The sequence below is a fragment of the Nyctereutes procyonoides genome, unplaced genomic scaffold, assembly GCF_905146905.1.
Source record: "Nyctereutes procyonoides isolate TBG_1078 unplaced genomic scaffold, NYPRO_anot_genome, whole genome shotgun sequence".
Lineage (NCBI taxonomy): Eukaryota > Metazoa > Chordata > Mammalia > Carnivora > Canidae > Nyctereutes > Nyctereutes procyonoides.
Genome location: NW_026575049.1, coordinates 32,430,298 through 32,449,569, shown reverse-complemented (window position 1 = coordinate 32,449,569; position 19,272 = coordinate 32,430,298). Strand labels below are relative to the sequence as shown.

Sequence of the window (19,272 nt, the reverse complement as noted above, 5' to 3'; positions counted from 1 at the left end):
CAGGATCACACCCTGAGCCAAAGTTAGACGCTCAGCTGCTGAGCCACCCAGAGGCCCCCAGACAGTGTTATAGGTGCTACGGCCATGGTGGCAAAGAGAACAAAAGTGCTGAACGAGAGAGATTGCTCATGAACTTACGGTCTGTGATGTTTACTATGGGGAGGGGACGCTTAAGTGAGGTGGGGGGTTTGGGCAGATTTCCAGGCAGAGGGAGCAGCTGTGGGTGTCCTCTGCCTTCCACTGTGCTGCTCTGGGCCAGCCTGCCTTCCTGCATGGTCAGCCCTGTCCGAGGTCACTCAGCTGCAGTAGGGGTGGGACACCTGCCCCGAGTTCTCTGCCTGTCTGGATGGAGCGCAGGAGGCCAGGCTCCCATGGGGGATGGTCAGCATCCAGGCCTTAACCCAGCACCTGTTTTCTCAGGATGGTGAGCACCCCCCTCTCTCCAGCCACCCTGCCCCCCCCCCCCCCCCCCCCCCGCTGCTCCTGGCACCAGGAGATTTGTTTTCACTTAGGGAGAACCTGGCCCCATCCACAGCATCAGTGCTGTTCCCGGGAAGCTGGCCCTTTCCCAAGAAAAGGAATGTGGGGCAGCAATCTCACTAATAAGGAAGTGTGGCTGGGATTCCAGGGAGGGAATGATGACTCAGAGAGAGGTGCATAGCGGGTTCCCTGGGTGCCTGGCATCTGCATGCATGCGTGTTGCATTCATTCACTCCACAACATGTACCGGGCACGTGGGTGGAACGATAGAGGCTCACTCTCAGCTCTCCCACTCACTAGCTGGGTAACCTCAGCAGGATCTGTAGCCCATCTGAGCCTTTGTTTCTTCAGCTATAAAATGGGAAAATGGGTATGACTTCTCAGAGTCAGGTGGATGAGATGAGAGGGGATTTTGGGGTTAGGATTGCCATATTAAGCAAACAAAAAGGGTGCCATGAAATTTTGCATGTCAGATAGACAAGGAATATTTTTTACTGTAAGTTAGGTCCTGAATACTGCATGCTTATCTGACATTCAGTCTTAACTGTGCATTTGGTATTTTAATTGGCAACCCTACCTGGGGATAAAGATGCGGGGGGAGAAATATCTGACTTTAAGGGCACAGTGGGACAGGAGTGGAGAACAGAATCGCAGTGCAGGGCGATGTGACTCATGTCAGAGGTATAGACAGTGTGCTGTGGAAACACAGACAGCCCCCTTTGGGCTCTTAAGAAAAAAAACCCAAACTCCCCCTTGCCGAGTCTGGTATGCTTATTGAACATACCGAGTGATGGTGGGATTAAAGCCATGAGAGCACAAAATGCAAGCGCATTAGGTGAGGTGGAGAGTTCACATTTGCTTTCCATCCAGTAATCTGGGAAAATGAACTGTTTTCTTCCCTCTCAAAGCACAGGAGGATCTTTGCTGATCAGCAAACAATCTATTTCTTCTGCTCACTTTCTATGGACCATTTTAAACTACATTGTTCCCCGACTTTATGAGATGTGCCTCTCACAGATAAAATGCTAATAATTCATTTTTCTGCTTCCCTGGAGACCTAGAGGTAAATTTGCCAGGTGCCACCCAAGGATTTAATAGGAGACACACAATTGGAGTCTTTCGTTCCAAACTAAAATTTACCCAAAGCTGCAAGCATCAAGATACTGGGGAAAACAGGTTGGGAATATTTTTTAAAAGGTGCTATCTGCCAGACATATTCTTGCCTTCCCTGCAGATGACTGGCCTGGTATTGAACGTGGCCTCATCTGCATTCCTGAAGGCTCCCTTTTCTTTCCCAAAGAAGGGGATATTTGAAGTTGAGGGGATTGTTTGAAAGCCCCGAAATCCTGAAGACTGTTCTGGAGCCCTCTCTCTACTTTTGGTGAAGTTGGAGTGGTCCATTGTATGGCAGTGACGGTGGAAGGGAAGGGAGTCAGGGGTAGGGTTTGTGCTGGAGGGATTGGCAAAGGGGGAAACCCTAGACCTGGGGCCCAGCCGGGGAGGAGGGAGTGTGAGATAGGAAGCACTCATCAGCTACAGGATGCACAGCTCATTTTAATTGATGAGCATGTGCCAGGCCCTGTGCTGAGTGTTTTTCACGCCGAATCTCTTCCATTCCGGGCCATACCTCATGCATCCCTGCCCATCCGTCATGGGTCCCTGGTTCCCTTTTTACAGACTGGAGATCCAAAGTATATGAATTACTCACCCAAGGCCGCACAGCTCATAAGTAGCCCTGGGCCTTCTTATCACAATGCAAATCCCTGGAGCTTAACTACTGTGTTCCACTGCATTTTGCCATCAGACTGTCTCCTATTGGGGCTGCAGGGATTTCTGTTCTCTGCCTACTGTAGTGGATGGAGGGGTGGCGTGGCTTCTGAGGACTGTGAGCATGGGAGCTGAGGAAAGTCATGGGTCCTCCCCAAGGCATCAGCCGCGGCCTCAGTACAATGATCAGTCCAGTGGAGTTAGTCAGGAGCCCTTTCCCTTTTTTTTTTTTAAGATTTATTTATTTATGATAGACAGAGAGAGAGAGAGGCAGAGGGAGGGAGAAACAGGCTTCATGCCGGGAGCCCGACGTGGGACTCGATCCCGGGGCCCCAGGATCGTGCCCTGGGCCAAAGGCAGGCGCCAAACCGCTGAGCCACCCAGGGATCCCCAGGAGCCCTTTCCCAAACTGAAATCCTGTTGTCCTACTGATGACAAATCATCTTGTTTAACTCCGTCACCTCTTTGTTAGTTGATTAATTCTTTCAATAAATATCTCATGCCAAGTATATGCCCCAGATACACTGGTGAATAAACAGCAGGTCCCTGCCTTTGCAGAGCTTGGGGTCCAGAGGACAGACAGCCGAGTAGACAGGCTCTTATGGTACAGGGTAAAGGAGGATATTGGGAGGGAGGCAAGTATTTGGGGTAGTGGGGTCAGGTGAGGCTTGGTGAAGGAAGAAGGGACATCTCAGATAAGAACTGAAAGGTGTGCAGGAGTTGGCTGGGTTTAGAGGGAACAGTTTGTGCAAAGGGAGGGTACACATGGAATGCTTGGGGAGTCCAGAGCTGTACCAACTGTCTGGACAGAGGGTGGAGTGCAGTGGCTGGGGGCGGGGGTGAGCCTAGAGTGAAGGGGGAAGAGCCTGCAGAAATAAACCAGAGCCACATTGTGCAGGACCTTGGAGGCCCCTGGCAAGAGTTTGGTGTTTGTACTCAGAGCAGTGACCTGGTCAGTTACCCAGGATGTGTCCTGCACAAGGATGCCAACTAAGGGGTTGCCTCTTGACTCACCAGGATATGGGCCCCAGTATGGGACCCGTGCCTGCCTGGAGGAGGGCATCTTTTTCTCATTCTTATCTCATTCTCATTCCCTCAAGGGTCAATGCTATCCTTGATATCAGGAGAATGATGTGAGCAGATTCATGTTTCAAGCTTTTTCCCTGGCTGTGGGATTTGTTGGGTGAAGCATCAGGCCTGGGGAGGAGACTGATGGGGGTAGTGAGAGAGCTTGTAGGCAGAAGGGGGGTGATGGCAGCCTGGGGAGCCAGCTGGAATGGAGAGAAGGGAATGGGTTTGAGAGACAGAGGAAGTCTGTGGCCTGTAGGATCGACCTGGTTCTCATTGCCTCCTGTGAGTTAGTGAGGTGAGGACATTCTAGGAGGAGCAGAAGTACTAAATCTTTGAGGAACGCAGCCAGGAGGAGAGGTGTCTTGCCCCCAGGCTGCTGAGAGAGTTGGAGTGTAGGTGTGGTCTCTCTGTCCTTCAGCTTAGGCTCAGATATCTGCTCCAACGGCAAGAGGCCCATTGAGTGAGGGTGTGTGGCCCCCTGCCAGACTGGAGGCCCAGAGTCAACTCATCTTAGGCTGCTTGTCTGCATTTCCAAATGGCATTCACCCTGCCTCTCTTTTGTTATACCCTGATCCCCAAACATCTGTGGACCGCCTATTAGGTAGGGTGCCTGCGTCTGTGCCCAGCATGGTGGGCGACACATATTTCTCAGGCACAGTCTCAGCCCTCAAGGAAGTCACCAGTGGGGCAGTAATCAGGCAGGTGACCATTGACAACTACCTGAGAGGTGCTCAGGGAATGTTCCAGATGATCAGTATGTAGAGGGCATAACGCAGTGGACACTGATGTGGGATCTGGAGTCAGACAGAACTGGGTTCAAAATCTGAAAACATTTCCTGACTGATTCCAGGCAGGTCATGTAACCTCTCTGAGCCTGTTTGCCCACATGGGGAGAGTAATACTTAAGTGGTTTGCTTTAAGGATTAAACAATTCAAGGCCTGTAAGGGGCTTAGCATAGTGTCTACAAGAGAGTAACCATTTTTTAAAGATTTATTTATTTATTCTAGAATGACAGACTGAGTGCTCTTGCATGCGTGCCTGACCTGGTGGAGGGGAGGGGAGAGGGGTCAGAGGGACAAAATGTAAAGCTGACTCCTGTGAGTGTGGAGCCCTATACCAGGCTCCATCCCACAATCCTGAGATCCTGACCTGAGCCGAAATCCGGAGTCCCTGCTTAACTGACTGAGCCACCCAGGTGCTCTGAGGGTAACCATTTTTAATATGGATTGGGACAGGCCAATTTATTTTTGTATCTTGGGTGTACAGTTTTGTGAGTTTTGACAAATGCACAGAATCAGACCAGGGCTACGAACAAGATATAGACAGTTCTCGTACCTCCTCTCCACAGATTCCTTTATCCCTTTGTAGTTAAGCCTTCCCTGTACTTTTTTTTTTTGATTTGTGGTAATTGATTATGTCTTAGTTTTTTGTCACAGCTTTTTTTGAGATATGATTCACATACCATACAATTCACCTGTTCAGAGTATTCAATTCAGTGGTTTTCAGCGGACTCACAGAGTTGTACAGCCATCACCACCATCAGGTTTAGGACCTTCCTCAACTCCCAAAGGAAGCCCTGTACCTTTAGAAATCACAGACTGTTCCCCCTACCTATGCCCTCCTTGCCCTTGACAACTGCTCATCTACTTTTTGCCTCTAGGGATTTGCCTGTTCTGGACATTTCGTGCAAATGGACTCAGACGATCTGGGCTTCTGTTGACTGGCTTCTCTCACTGCACAGCATATTTCAAGGTTTATCTGTGCTATAGCATGTAGCTGTACTTTATTACTTTTAACTGCTGAATAACGTTCCATTGCATGGATATGCTGTATTTTGTTTAATTGTTAGTTGATGGGCACTTGGGTTGCCTCTGCTTTTTGGCTATTGGCAATAATGCAGCTATGAATGTTGGCATACACGTTTTTGTGTAGATGCGTGGTTTTGTGTGGAGTTCCTGGGTCACAGGGTAACTGTCTGGATGACTTTTTGGAGAACCGCCAGACTGTTTTCCTCAGTGGCAGCACCATTTTATGATCCCACAATCAGTGTATGAGGATTCCTTCCTCTCCACGTCCTCGCCAACACTTGTTATTATCCGTATTTTTGATCACAGCCATCCTAGTGGGTATGGAGTGATATCTCCATGTATCTCCATATACACACCCTTAACCCCTGGCAATCACTGGCTTACTCTCTGGCCCTAGTGTTTTGCCTTTTCTGGAATGTGTGAGCTGTGACTGTACGATACCTAGCCTTTTGCTTCTGCCTCCTTGCACCCGGCATAATGCACTTGAGATTGACCCATGTCACTGTCATCGCTGAGCTGTATCCCATCGCATGGGTGGTTCACCCTGGGAGTGAGCCCCTGCTCTTATGCATAGCAAAGTTGGAGGGACCCCTTGTCCAAATGGGTCAATGAATCAAAGACTAAGTCTCTCCCCTCACCAGAGGTGTTTATAGTTTGGGAGGCCTTTTCTAAGCATCCCCTGCCCCCTGCCCCTGGCTGCCAGTGTAACAGGATACCCAGCCTGTTTCTCTTGTCGGTCCCTCTGAGCTGGTGTCCAAAGTCAGCAATCTAGGGCCCCTCGGGAGTGGAGACCCACTGGGATTAGAATCTCTGTGTTGTGGCTCCGACATGCCCTTCATGGCAAGGGGTCTTCCTGTGTGGTGTGTGGGGCCTGGGCCCCTGCAACAGCCACTGCTGGGGAGCCTGGGCCTGCTGTCCGGCCTCCTCCCTTCTCATTAGGGAGCCCCTGCAGCTCCTAAGGCTCGTTAATGAAGCCATCTTCTCGTTCCCTTATCTGTTTTTATGGCTGGCTCTGGACGCAGGGCTTTGAGCACTGGCCGCCTCCCTCTCCCCAAATCCGGGTGCGGTAGCTTTCCAACCATCTATTAACAGGCACTGGGAGAATATGATGGCAAGATAATAAAATAACAGTGAATTTGCACCTACAAGGTTAATTATCTACATCAGAATCCAGGAGGTAGACATGATCACTTTATACAGGAAGAAATCAAGGTCCCAGGTGAGTAAGCAACTCATCCAGAGTCACCCTGCTGGTTAGCGGCGGGACAGGGATTTGAACCCCCATCTGTGCTCTCATCCATGATGGATGTGTCCTTTGCCTGCCACTTCATGAGTCCCTTCTACCACCTGTGCTTTATTTATCTGTCTTTATTATAATCAACTTCACACTCACAAGTTTTATCAAAAACACGTCCAGTGCACAAAAGCATGTGACACATAGAGGATTGGATGCACTAGCTGTATGTTTTAAATATATATGAAAATAAACCCATAACCCAAAGTAGAAGTGTTTATCTCTGTATCACCTAAAACCAGATGGTGTCCACCAGCGATAGGCAGACCACACCTGGGGGAAGCACAGGATGTGATGTGCCGGGAATTGTTTACAGGTCTGCATTTCTCCCTTCAGTGGGGAGATTCAAGGAGGCTGGGCCTGTGCTGCATTTATCTGGGCATCCTCAGCACCAGGCACTCTAAGTTGCTACATCATTAATGACTCAGTGACAGAAGGAGTGGGTGGTGAAAGGACAGTGAAGAATGAGTGGCATTTCCGCCTTCCTTATGGAAGAGGCTGGAAAGCAGCTTCTTTCCCTGACCATTGAGACAGGAAGGCTGGCAGGGTGCTGGGGCCTGGCGCCAGTTGGATACGGGTGTGTAGAAGGGATGATGTCTGTAGCCATCGTGGAGATGTTGGGAGGCTGACATTCTTCATGTGAAGTCCATCCAGCCCTCCTGTGCTCTTGCTTTGTAGGACTGTGCACACTTTCATCTTATCACCGTCCTTCCAGCCACTTTACTTTGATCCCTGAACATGGGAAAATCAGCCAGCCTCTGGTTGTGTCTGAAGCCAGAAGAGTTCCCACCCTGTGTGCCACATCCCACCCTGTGTGCCACTTGCTGTTTTCCTTCTTCATCTGCCTTTGTTTGCAAAGTCTGGCAACACCCCAGACAGATTCTGCACCTTCTCCTCTAGAGGAAAGTGCAGGGAGCAGCAGTCTCAGGAGCAGCCAAGACCGCAGAGCCATGTTTCATATTTGGATAAGTCTGAAGATCTCTTCATGAACCAGTCAGTCAGCATTTGTTAGGACCTGCATGTGCCAAGCACTGGGCTCAGTACCCCCTCAATTCCCTCATACTTCAGAATCGGACCCTCTTACTAGGCATAGGCACTGAAGGCCAGAGCTTCATTTCTGATTTTAAAAGAAAAAACAAATGTTTATCAAAGCCCAGCTGAATGGGGGGGATGGGGAGAATCTGAATTCAGCCCTGAGAATACAAAGATAATGAGTTCCTGCCTCCCAGGAGTTCAGAGGATCTAGAGGAATCTTACTGAATTACAGCTTGGGAGGTTGCATATGCATTTGGCTGTGTCTTGAAACAGCATATTACAGGCAGGCGAGTGTCATTCATGAATCCAGCCAGTATTTATGGGGCATCTTCTGCAAGAATGGCAAATGTATGGCACACATGAGCTCCCATTCCAACAGTTACTCCATGGCAGGTGTCTCAGAGGTGGCCTCAGCATCCTGCAGTGCGAGGCCTTCAGAGTTGATATCTGAAGTGAAATCTTCAGCCTCTGCGCTGTTACTTGAAAGGCAGTTTTGTTAAAATGTCCTTTCTTGGGCCTGGGGGGCTCAGCCACTTAAGTGTCTGACTTCGGCTCAGGTCATGATCTCGGGATCCTGGGATCGAGCCCTGCGTTGGGCTCCATGCTCACGGGGAGTCTGCTGGAGATTCTCACTGTTCTTCTACCACTCCTCCCACCTGTACTCTGTCTCTCAAATAAATAAGTAAAAATCTTTAAAAATAAAAAAATAAAATGTCCTTTTTGGGGCACCTTATTGGCTCAGTTGGTTAAGCATCTGCCTTTAGCTCAGGTCATGATCTCAACATCTTGGGTTGGAGCCCCGTGTGGGGCTCCCTGCTTGGGAGGGAGTCTGCTTCTTCCCCCGCCCCTGCTTCTCCCCCCTGCCCTGTTTTCTCTCAAATAAATAAATAAATAAATAATCTTTTAAAAAATAAATACAATATCCTTTCTTTCATGAAATGGTGGTGTTTAGAGCACTGTGCGGTATCACACTAGCTGCGATCGTTCATGTCCAGGGCCACCGTTCACCCAGGCAGGCAACCCTGTGCTCAGAGGCTTCTGGTCCACCATATGGGGCCCTGATTAGACAGGAGACGTTAATTGGAGTTTCTGGAGATCTCTTACTTGGCAAAATAACAAAGTTGGCAGCCATGTTGCTGATCACAACTGTTAAAAGAATATTACTTGTCTGTAAAATTCCTTCCTTCCTTCTTTGCTTCCTTCTGCCCTTCCCACTCTCTCCTTCTGCTTCCTTTCCTCCACCTCCCTCTCCCTTCCCTCTCTGCTTTCATCATCCTCCCTCTTCCTTCCACAAATACTAGGTTACCTACAACACACCAGATGCTATTCTGAGATATAGCAGTAAACACACCAAGAAAAATCCCTGCCCTCACAGAGCCCATAGTCTAGTCAGAGAGATAGAGAGAAATAAAACCAGTGATATAAAATAAATAGTATGCTGTGAGGGTAAGTCCTACAGAGAAAAATAAAGCAGAGAAAGCCTCACTGAGGGAGTGACATTTTAGTGAAGACTTTCAAAGAAGTTAGGGAAGAGCTACACAGATAACAGAGGAAGAGCCTTCTAGGCAGTGTGGATAGTATGTGCAAAGGCCCTGGGGTAGGAATGTGTGTGGCATGTTTGAAGAATAGTGAGGAGTCTGGCTGGAGTTGGTCAAGCAAGGGGAAAGTATAGATGAGTTCAGACAAGTAACGGGGTGGGAGCCAGGCCTTGGAAGGTCTCAAATAATGGTTCTCAAAATGTAGTCTCAGAGCCACTCCAGATCTGCTGAATCAGAAACTCTGGGGGCAGGATCCATAACCTTTATTTAAACAAGCCTTCCTGTGGGCTTCTGTTGTGAGAGCCACTACTACCAAACATTTAAGCTACTCCTGACCATCCCTACAGAGTCTGCTGTTCCCTCTGGTTTGTGGAATAAGACAGAGAGGGGCGGTCATCGTTGATTTGACCTCCTGACTTCAAGAAATGCCATAATCTTAGTCTCTGGAAGTTGACATTCACACTAATAGAAAAGGTCAGATGCTGAGCCTGTGCTTAAACCAAAATTGGGTGGGCTGTAGGGGACAGGAGGTGGGAGGCAGGGAGGCATGGGCTGATGCCCCAGAGATGGGGTCATTGATGGTTAGAGGAGAGAGGCCTGAGGACACCCAATCCTGGCCTCAAATTTGTTGGAGAATCAAAGCCTACAAGGAGGGAAATGACTCCTAATGAGGTATGTGTGGAGTTCTTGCAGGTTATCTGGACTTTTCGGCACCTGCTCCTTTCCAGATTGTGCCTCTGGGCTCAGAGCTTTGTGGTACCCAGAGAACACTGATGCTGGATAGATGAGGAGGGTGTTGGTGGCCTAAGTAGATGTAGGGGGCATTGGTAGTACAGATGGGTGTAGGGGATGGCGGTGGTGTAGGAGAGCATCAGAAAGAGATGGAAGCTGGTTGGAGGAGGATGGGAAGAAGACACACCTTATCAGGGGCTTTGAGGGACCAGGGTATGGACCATTTGAGGAGTGGGATGTGTCTTATTGGTCTGAAGCTGAGCCAGTGGGATGAGTATAAGGGCCAAATCAGAAAGGCCTCAAATGCCACACCAAGCAGTTGGGACTTTAACCTTTAGCAGGCACCCCCAAGTCCCAGGCACCTGTTTCCTGTTAGTTGTTGCCAGGCCGTGCCAGGCTTCTGGGTCATCACTTCTCCTTCCCATCCAGCACCGCCAGTCCTTCAAGGGCTCCTGGGCCCTACAGAGCCTTCCCTGACTTCTTTCAAAACAGTCAGAACAACCAGACCCTCCATTGGCCCGTCAGGGGAGACTCTTGACTATATGAGCACAGTCATATTGACCTAATGGCTCTGTTTCCAAAGAAGCAAGAGGCAGAAGTTGAGCCCCTCAAAGGAGTTTTCTCCATCAGCCACTGTGTACCTGGCTTTTAGAAAAATGAAAAATATATTCTTTGCTTATTTTAGAAGAAATACAACAGGGAGAGATTAGAGCATTTTTACATAAGCAATAAAGGAAAAAATTAAAGTGACCCACTATACCACCATCTAAAGTGTTAACAACTGATATATTTTTTCCAATTTTTTAAAAAAGAGTTTACTTATTTATTCGTGAGAGACACAGAGAGAGAGGCAGAGACACAGGCAGAGGGAAAAGCAGGCTCCCTGCAGGGAGCCTGATGCGGGACTTGATCCCAGGACCCCGGGATCACACCCTGAGCTGAAGGCAGACCCTCAACCACTGAGCCACCCAGGCGCCCCTCCAAATATTTTTAAACATTTAATATTTTTCTTACAAAATAGTACATGTTGTCCTACGCTTGTCTTTTTCACTTAACAGATTACAAACATCCGTATGTATCATTAATACTCTATGGCAGCGTCCTTTAAAATTGTCGTACTGTGTTCTGTCTTATGGTCGGTTCCCTGGTGGCGGACCTTCAGGTTGTCCCATCTTTGATTCTATAAACCGCTCTGTAGTGAATTACCCTGTAATATAACTTTTCATATGTGATTGGTTATATTCTAAGGATAAATTGCTACCTGTGGGATTGTGGAGTTGGACCAGCCAGCTCATAAAAGGCCTTGAATGCCTGCCAGTAAGATTGCTGTGACAATCGCTGAGGTTGGTGATAATCCAATAAACAGCACCTCCTTTCTCTACACCAGTTCTAATACAGCTGATGGAGACCGGAGACGCCAGGCAGGTGGAGATGAAAATACTCCTTTTATTACTAATAAAGATTCTAGTCTGGAGAACACAGCTTGGACGTGCAGTAACAATGTCCTTCCTGATGCTAGACCCTGCAACTAGTCAGGTGTAAGTGCTCACAAGGCTCTACACAAGAGCCTTTCTAGAACGCTGCAGCTCTCTTCCGGGAAAGCTGTGATGATGTGGGAGTTCTGCAGGATGCTTGCTTCCTTCGGGCGGCTGGCTTCCAGGGAGAAGGTGAGCGGCAGGCTGAGCTTTGCCTGTCCAGCTCTCCAGGCAAAGTCACCAGCCAGATGAATCATTCCACCTCCCTAGAGAAGGAATGAGTAAGAGGGAGAAAAAAAGCCAGGAGAGTTATACAAATGGATGTCCCCCCACAAGGCAGGGAACAACCACAGACGGCAGTAAGTGTTCTCTAATAATTATTCTTAAAATGACAGCTAATTTGTATTGCGCACTCTGCTAGGCGTTTTGTGTGCATCTACTCCTTTGATCCTGCTAACAACAAAAATAGATATTCTGGCCATTCCTATCTTGTAAATGAGGTTTTGGAGGATTAAGCGGTATGTTCCAAATCTCCGGGCTGGTGTGGGAAGAGCTGGGATTCTGACCCAGGCAACCTGACTCCAGAGACCACTCCGGCAACCATTAGGAATCAGTCTCTTGTCATCGGCATCATCTGACTTTTGAAAGGATGACAAGCCCTCAACTTGGGGGAAGCGTCAGCCAAGAGCCTGACTGGCAGGCTTGTCAGGGTCCCCAGATTGAAAGGGCACACCCCTCATGACACGCGGCAGACCTTCTGACCAGCCCTGTTCCCATGAAACTCATTAATTGCTTTGGAAAGAACCACTTAACCAAGTGTCCTAAATTACGACCAGCAGCGAATATGACGACTGCACAAAACAGAGGGGACCTTGACAAGTGTCCTTGCCCCAGAGAGGACTGGGAGAGACACACTCAAGTTCCCAGTGCGAGTTTCTGATGATTCCATTTTATCTGGGGGATCTCCCAGCCACTCATTAAGGATTTGCTTTGATTAAGGAAGAATATAATGAATCTGTTAAAGAAATATATGTGTTTTTTAATTAGGAAAAAACATGTATTTGGGGTGTGGGTGAGAACACTAATTATACTTCTAATTGTGCCTGTGGCCCTTTAGAACAAACTCTAAGGATTTGGGTAAAGAAAGAAACAGGGTTTTTCTTTAAGTGATTTTCCCTAGTTCCAGGCAATTCTCCAAAGAACAGTCACCTCTGCTGTAACCCATTTTCAGTTTTAACTGCCTTCTTACAAGCAGAAGCTAGGCTGGTTTTCTTTTTTTCTTCTTTTTTAAAGCAAGCAATCTTGGTGTTTCTTTAATTATATGTTCTTATAATTCTTTTATTCTTTAAACATTGGCTAAGATATATCAAGACACTTATAGACCTTGATGTTTATGCATTAATATATCTGATTAAAAGTGTTAGTGGGGAAATAAGAGGGTATTGAGAAAGAGCATGGATTCTGGAGTCTCAGTTCCTGGGGTTCACAGTTGGCTCTACCTTTTCCTAGCCGTGTGATCTTTGTCAAGTTACCTAGCCTCTCTGTGCTGGTTTGTCTGTAAAATGGGGATAGTAGCACCCCCATCATAGAACTGATAGGAAGATTCGTTGACTCTTAGAATAGGCTAGCTCATGCTACTTAGTGCTGCAGTAGCAGACAAATCCTAAATCTCAGCAGTTGATTGCAACCGAAGTTTCTTTCTTACTCATGCAAAGTCCTCTGAAGACCTGGATGACTCCCAGTGCAGCTGCCCTCTGTGTGTTGTCTATGTGTCCAGACTGCTTCCGTTTTACAGCCCCTCCATATCAGCATGCTTCCATGCTTGCTCCTGCGAAGAAGACAGATTATGGGGAATTATGTACTGGCTCTCAAACGCTTCAACAGACAGTGACACAAATCACTCTGCTTGCATTTCATTGGCCAGAGCAAACTGCATGGCCGTGCATAAATTCAAGGTGGCAGAAATGGCTCAGAAGCCCAGGAATATGGGTGAGCTGTTCTGTGTGTACCACCACATGTATACTTGCTCACGAGGACAGTGCACGGCACGTAGCAAGCATGAAGCAAGTGTAAGCTATTGTTGAGGGCTCCCGCTGCCAAAATATAATTTTAATTGTTATTAAGGCTGTTTCTCATTTCTTGGTAGATTTGGTCTAAAGAATAACTTCCATGTGCTCAAACAGGTCCAAATGGACTCCCTCAGGAAGCAGTGGGTAGAGAGTACACTGTCACATTGGTTGCTCTGGTGCTCTGGCACTTAGTAGATGGCACACATTTAGGAGGTAGCATGAGCAACATTCGAGAACATGGGCTCAGAGTTAGATGCATCCCAGACCAACACCTACTGAATGAGTGAGACCTTGACCAGGTGATTTAACCTTTCCTAAACTCAGTGTAATCACAGTTCAAGTGGTCTGAATAATGCTGTTGGCACAGGGTTGCTGTGTTAAGTTAGTAAGGTGATAGATATAAAGTGTTTGCAGAGCCTGATAATAGAACAAGTGTGCCTGCCGCTTGTGTGGTGATGGCAATGACGATGGTGAGTAACAAATTTTCCTGAACCCGCAGCTTGCTCATTTGCAAAGTGGGAGTAGTAATATTTACCTTTTAGAGCTTTTTGGATCACATACGTGGAAACTTAATACACAGAATCAAGATGACAAAGTTTTTTTTTTTCTTCCTTTTCTCTCCACGTGCTTCATAATTATGTCAGGTTTTGATCCTGGTCTAACTGTAGGGGAGCCGTCTGGGGGGTTTCACTCCTTCCTTGACTCCCAAGGTTGTTGAGGTACATGAGCAGAGGTAAACATAGTAGCTACTCAGTAAATGTTGGTTTCCATCACCCTTCCCCTGTCCCACCATGTCCAACTCCTTGATAAAGTGCTATTCCCATGATGGGATGGAATTCTAGACATCGGGGAGGGAGATGTTTCATGATCTTAGGTGGGCCCAGGCTAGGCACTGCACAAATCACAACAGCTCTGTGGTTGAATGACTGCCCATTCTACCTGCTGTGGTGAACTGAGGGAAAGGTTATATTTCATTTAGGAAAGAATAGCATTCACAGAACTCGACCACTTCCAAAGGAGGGCTGGCAGTCAACAACCGCCTCAAACTGGGATCGGCCAACGGTTGGGGTAGGTGCCTATGGGAGCCAATGAACCAATGTAGGGATACTGCATCATGAGAACATACCACAATCCCTGAAAGCATTGCTGCCACCAGCACCTTTTAGGCCATACTCTCTCTTCTAAAAGGCGTTTGAGAATGTGCCACCTTCTCTTTGAAGCCTTTTCTTCACCTACCCAGGCAGTTGGCCAGTCCTTGCTCTGAGCCCTATTGGAACCTCTATCAGTATCTTTTGGTGAGACTATGGGGGCAGAACTGGATCACATTCATCTTGGCACTCTGGACACCAGCACACAGTAGGCAGTTAACAGGTGATTATTGTATGAATAATTGAGGGAGGAAATCTGGGACCTTGAAAACAACTATTTTCCAGAGAAAACTTCTTGCAGGAGTCTCCTGGGAAGGGAAGAGTGAATATTTTTCTCTTCTGATGTCTTTAAAGAAATAAAGAAAGGCAAAGGATGGGGTGCCTGGGTGGCTCAGTGGCTGAGCATCTGCCTTCAGCCCAGGGCATGACCCTGGAGTCCCGGGATCGAGTCCCATGTTGGCCTCCCTGCAGGGAGCCTGCTTTTCCCTCTGCCTCTCTCTCTGTGTCTCTCATGAAAAAAAAAAATCTTAAAAAAAAAAAAGGAAGTAAAAAAGGAAAACCCTACCACCAGGAAGCACTGCAGGGTACCTCTTGAGGCTGTAGTAAAGGTTCAGGCTTGGGGAGAAACGCTTTCGGTGATTGATTAGTCATGTCTGCTGGGGAGAAGGTGGGGAGGAGGGTAGCGCTTTTGCCTGACACTGCCATCTCTCTTCAACCTTTAACTAGCAACCAAATTAGTGAAAATGCAGCTTCAGCAGTGAAGTATGGCCTTTTCTCCAACCTTTAATTGGGATATTTAGCAAATGTGTTTTACTATTAAAATTAAAATGGGGTGGAAAATAGACTTCATTTTATAATCCATATTGAGTATATATTGGTACCCTGTAACAGAAAGTATTTTTTTAATGAACTAGAAGGAAAGCAACCCCCTATATCTGAATGACTGATTATTCTTTCTGGCTAGAAAGGGATTTGGTGGCAGTCCTGGGGACAGGGAGGAGGGACATTGCTTGCTTACCAGAAACCTCCTAGAGAGGTGGGTCAGTGTCCTGGATAATCCTTGGCTTTAAAATCAGAGAGTTTATATTTTCCTCCTAACTGTATTTTAATTGAAAATGTTCAAACCTGCAGAAAATTTGAAGCAATAGGAGAATGGATACCTATATGCCCTTTATCTTTACCTTGATTCTCCAGCTTCTAGCATTTGGCACATTTGCATGCCTGGCCTCCCTTGCTCTCTCCCTTTACACACCCACACACTCTTCTGTTTTGCTGAACCATTTATAAGGAAGTCTCAGCCATCATGACAGTTTACTCTTAATCTTTACTTCCGATGTTGCAGTTGCATTTCCTTAGAATGTGGACATTCCCCTATAAAATCCCAAGACTGTTATCACAATCAAGAGACCTAACATTAATAATAGTATCACATCCCCCCAAATTAATATTAATTCAATAATAAATAAATCTACTATTCAGTCCTTATGTAACTTTCCCCCAATGCCCCAAGAATGACTTCTGTAACTTTTTTTTTAAGATTTTTATTTATTTATTTATTCATAGAGATGCAGAGAGAGAGAGGCAGAGATACAGGCAGAGGGAGAAGCATGCTCCATGCAGAGAGCCCAATGCGGGACTCAATCCCCGGTCTCCAGGATCATGCCCCAGACTGCAGGCGGCACTTAACCGCTGCACCACCGGGGCTGCCCAGACTTCTGTAACTTTTTAAAAGTCTAGAAAGCTGGGGTGCCTGGGCGGCTCAGTTGGTTAAGCGACTGCCTTTGGCTTAGGTCCTTATCCCAGGATTCTGGAATCAAGCTCCACATTGGGCTCCCTGCTCAGTGGGGAGTCTGCTTCTCCCTCTGCCCCTCCAAAACTCCCACCCCACTCATATTCTCTCACTCACTTTCTCTTTCTCAAGTAAATAAATTAAATCAAAAAAAAAAAAAGCCTAAAAAGCAATGCATTACATTTGACTACTTTATCTCTTTAGTCCTCCTGCCTTTTTTTTAAGGTAGGGAGAGGGGAGGGGCAGAGGAAGAGTGAGAGAGAGAATCTTAAGCAGGCCCCATGCTTCACACTCCACAATGTGGGGCTCAGCCTCACAACTCTAAGACCATGACCTGAGCTAAAATCAAGAGTCAGATGCTTCACAAACTGAGCCACCCAGGTGCCCCTTTTAATCTAGAACAGCTCCCCTGTCTTCCTGTGTTTTCATAACTGTTCTTGAAAAATTACCAAACTAATTGTCTTGCAGAATGTCCCACATGCTGGATTTGTTCGATGGCTTCCTCATGGTTATAGTAAATGAAAGATGTTTGGCCGGAATACCCAAAGGCATTACTGTATACTTGTTGCTGCGTCCCACTGGGAGTCCACAGCACCTGGCTGTCCTGCAATTGGAGACATACTTAGATCTCTTGATTAAAGGAGGTGACTACAAGATCGCCCCATTGCAAAGACACATTTTCCTTTTGTAGCTATTCAGTAATCCATAGTGATACTTGGAGAGCATGTGAGCATCCTGCTCTCCAGCCATCTTTCTCCCAGAAGCCCAGGTATCTGTTGCGAATCCTTACCTGAGCTGAATCTTATGCTGAGGATTGCAAATTGTTGCTTTTGTAATTCTATTGTTCCTTCCACATTGATTCGCTTGCATTCCAGAAAACGCTGGGTTACTTACCCTCTTTGAGCTTTATCCTACTTATCTATATATAAAGAGCATAATAAGAGATTTCCTATAAAGAGTAATCTTGAAAATGAATGTGAAAGAACCTTGTATCACCCATTTGATAATTGAAAAGAATTACTATTGTTTACGTTCTGGGAGGGGGTGCCTCGAATAAAATGAATGTATTTATTTAAGTTGGTGGTTTCTTCAGGAAAATGAGCAAGAAGCACATAAACAGTTCCGTTCAACAAATATTTATAAGCTTCTGCTGTGCCTGACACAGGACCAGGCGTGGAGATAAATAGCTCAGTGCCCTGGATTAATTCAGTGCCTAGTGGGAGAGAACTCAGACTCAGGTCTGCCTAACTCCAAGCCCAGCCCCTTTGCACTACACCGGGGAAAGAGAATGATGGCAGGGAGCCTGCCTGGTGAGCTGTTTGAGCTGAGCTGTGTTTGTCTCTCAGGGTGTTGTGCATAGTCATCGCTATGACATGGCTGGGCAGTGGAGCTCCAAGCCAGCCTGCTCCCCATCCCTCCACCTGCCAGAACCCGGGAAGCTCAGGCTGTGGGGAGCACTTGCCTTGCAACATCTCTTGCAGGTGTGGAGCTGGACTGGTCATTTGTTCTCAACTCAGGTCTTGTCAGGAGCCAGGACTACTCCCCACTGGGGAGCATACAGCTGATCAATGCCATTGGCTTGGAGTTGGTCACAGTTGGCGCATTTCCATTCTTGTTTCTCCAGTCAGGAGGCATCTTCTCTCAATTACAGAGAAATGGGAGAGATTGGTGGTAGCTGCTGTGGCTGTAATTTATGCCTTTGTACCCAGGAGGTGTAGATGCTACAGAGACTGTAAAGCGGAAACCTGTCTGGGTCAATTAGCACTTGGGGAAGAGCCTATTCTTTTTATGGCAGAGTAATATTCCAGTGTGTGTGTGTGCGCGCACATGCAGGTGTACCAGTCTTCTTTATCCATTCATGTATCGATGGATACTTGGGCTGCTTCCGTATCTTGGCTGTTGTGAATAATGCTGCAATAACCAAGGGGGGGGGTATGTATCTTTTTGAAGTAACACTTCCATTTTCATTGGGTAAATGCCCAGTACGGGAATTCCTGGATCCTATGGTAGTTCTCTTTTTAGATTTTTGAGGTGTCTCCACGCTGTTTTCCATAGTGGCTGCACCAGTTTACGTTCTTGGCACCAGCGCATGAGGGTTTCTTAACTATACTTCAATATTAAAAAAAGAGAGAGAGAGGGGATCCCTGGATGGTTCAACGGTTTAGTGCCTGCCTTCGGCCCAGGGCGTGGTCCTGGAGTCCCAGGATCGAGTCCCACATCAGGTTCCCTGCATGGAGCCTGCTTCTCTCTCTGCTTATGTCTCTGCCTCTCTCTCTCTCTCTCTCTCTCTCTCTCTCTCTCTCTGTCTCGCATGAATAAATAAATAAAATCTTTAAAAAGAGAGAGAGAGACAGAGACAGAGAGAGAGAAACCAAAAACTTGGTGGGGGAAATAGAAGCACTGTGCTAGTAGAAGATTGATTGGCCTGCAGGATTCAAAATGCCAAACGAAGTCAACCTAGAAGAGTTATTTACACTCTTTCCACTTTCCTTTTCTTTTTGATCTTAGATAGAATAGAGAGTTGAGTTATTCATGCTCGCAGATTCATGGAAGTTTCATCATCCTCAGTGTGAGGCTCTCTCCCATTTTAGTTCTTAATTTTTTTCTCTTCCTCTGTGATCTTCCCTCCCCTAAAGGGGCACATCTCAGGTGTTTGACACCCTCAAACAGGTATGTGTCTATAAAACATGTATTGTTGCTGTGTGTGTGTGTTGTTGGTTTATGGAAATGATATAGCCCCTAGGAGTTTCTTTTGTTCTGACCATTTCACCACATTCTCACCGTGATTTTAAGATCTATCCCTGTTGTTGGCTTTATATCTGGTTTATTGCTTTAACAGCTGCAGAGTTGTATCATTAAAGGTAGGCTAAGTTATTCTGCAGTGGCAACTCCAAAATCTTAGTGCCTTAAAATAATAAAGGTTTACCATTTGGCCATATTCTGTGCCCATCAGGTCAGTAGGAGCTTTGCTTCATGTCTCACTCGGGGGCTTAGGCTGATGGAGCCTCCACCATTCACCATGGCAGAAAGAGGGGAAAGTGGCCACTCCCTGGCTCGTAAAGACT

The 19,272-nt window shown here is 47.0% G+C and overlaps 1 protein-coding gene across 3 annotated transcripts in view; it reads left to right on the top strand.

Moving 5' to 3' along the window:
• ABTB3 (ankyrin repeat and BTB domain containing 3) overlaps window positions 1-19,272 on the top strand; it is a 309,294-nt gene that overhangs the window by 27,978 nt on the left and 262,044 nt on the right. The window lies entirely within an intron of this gene.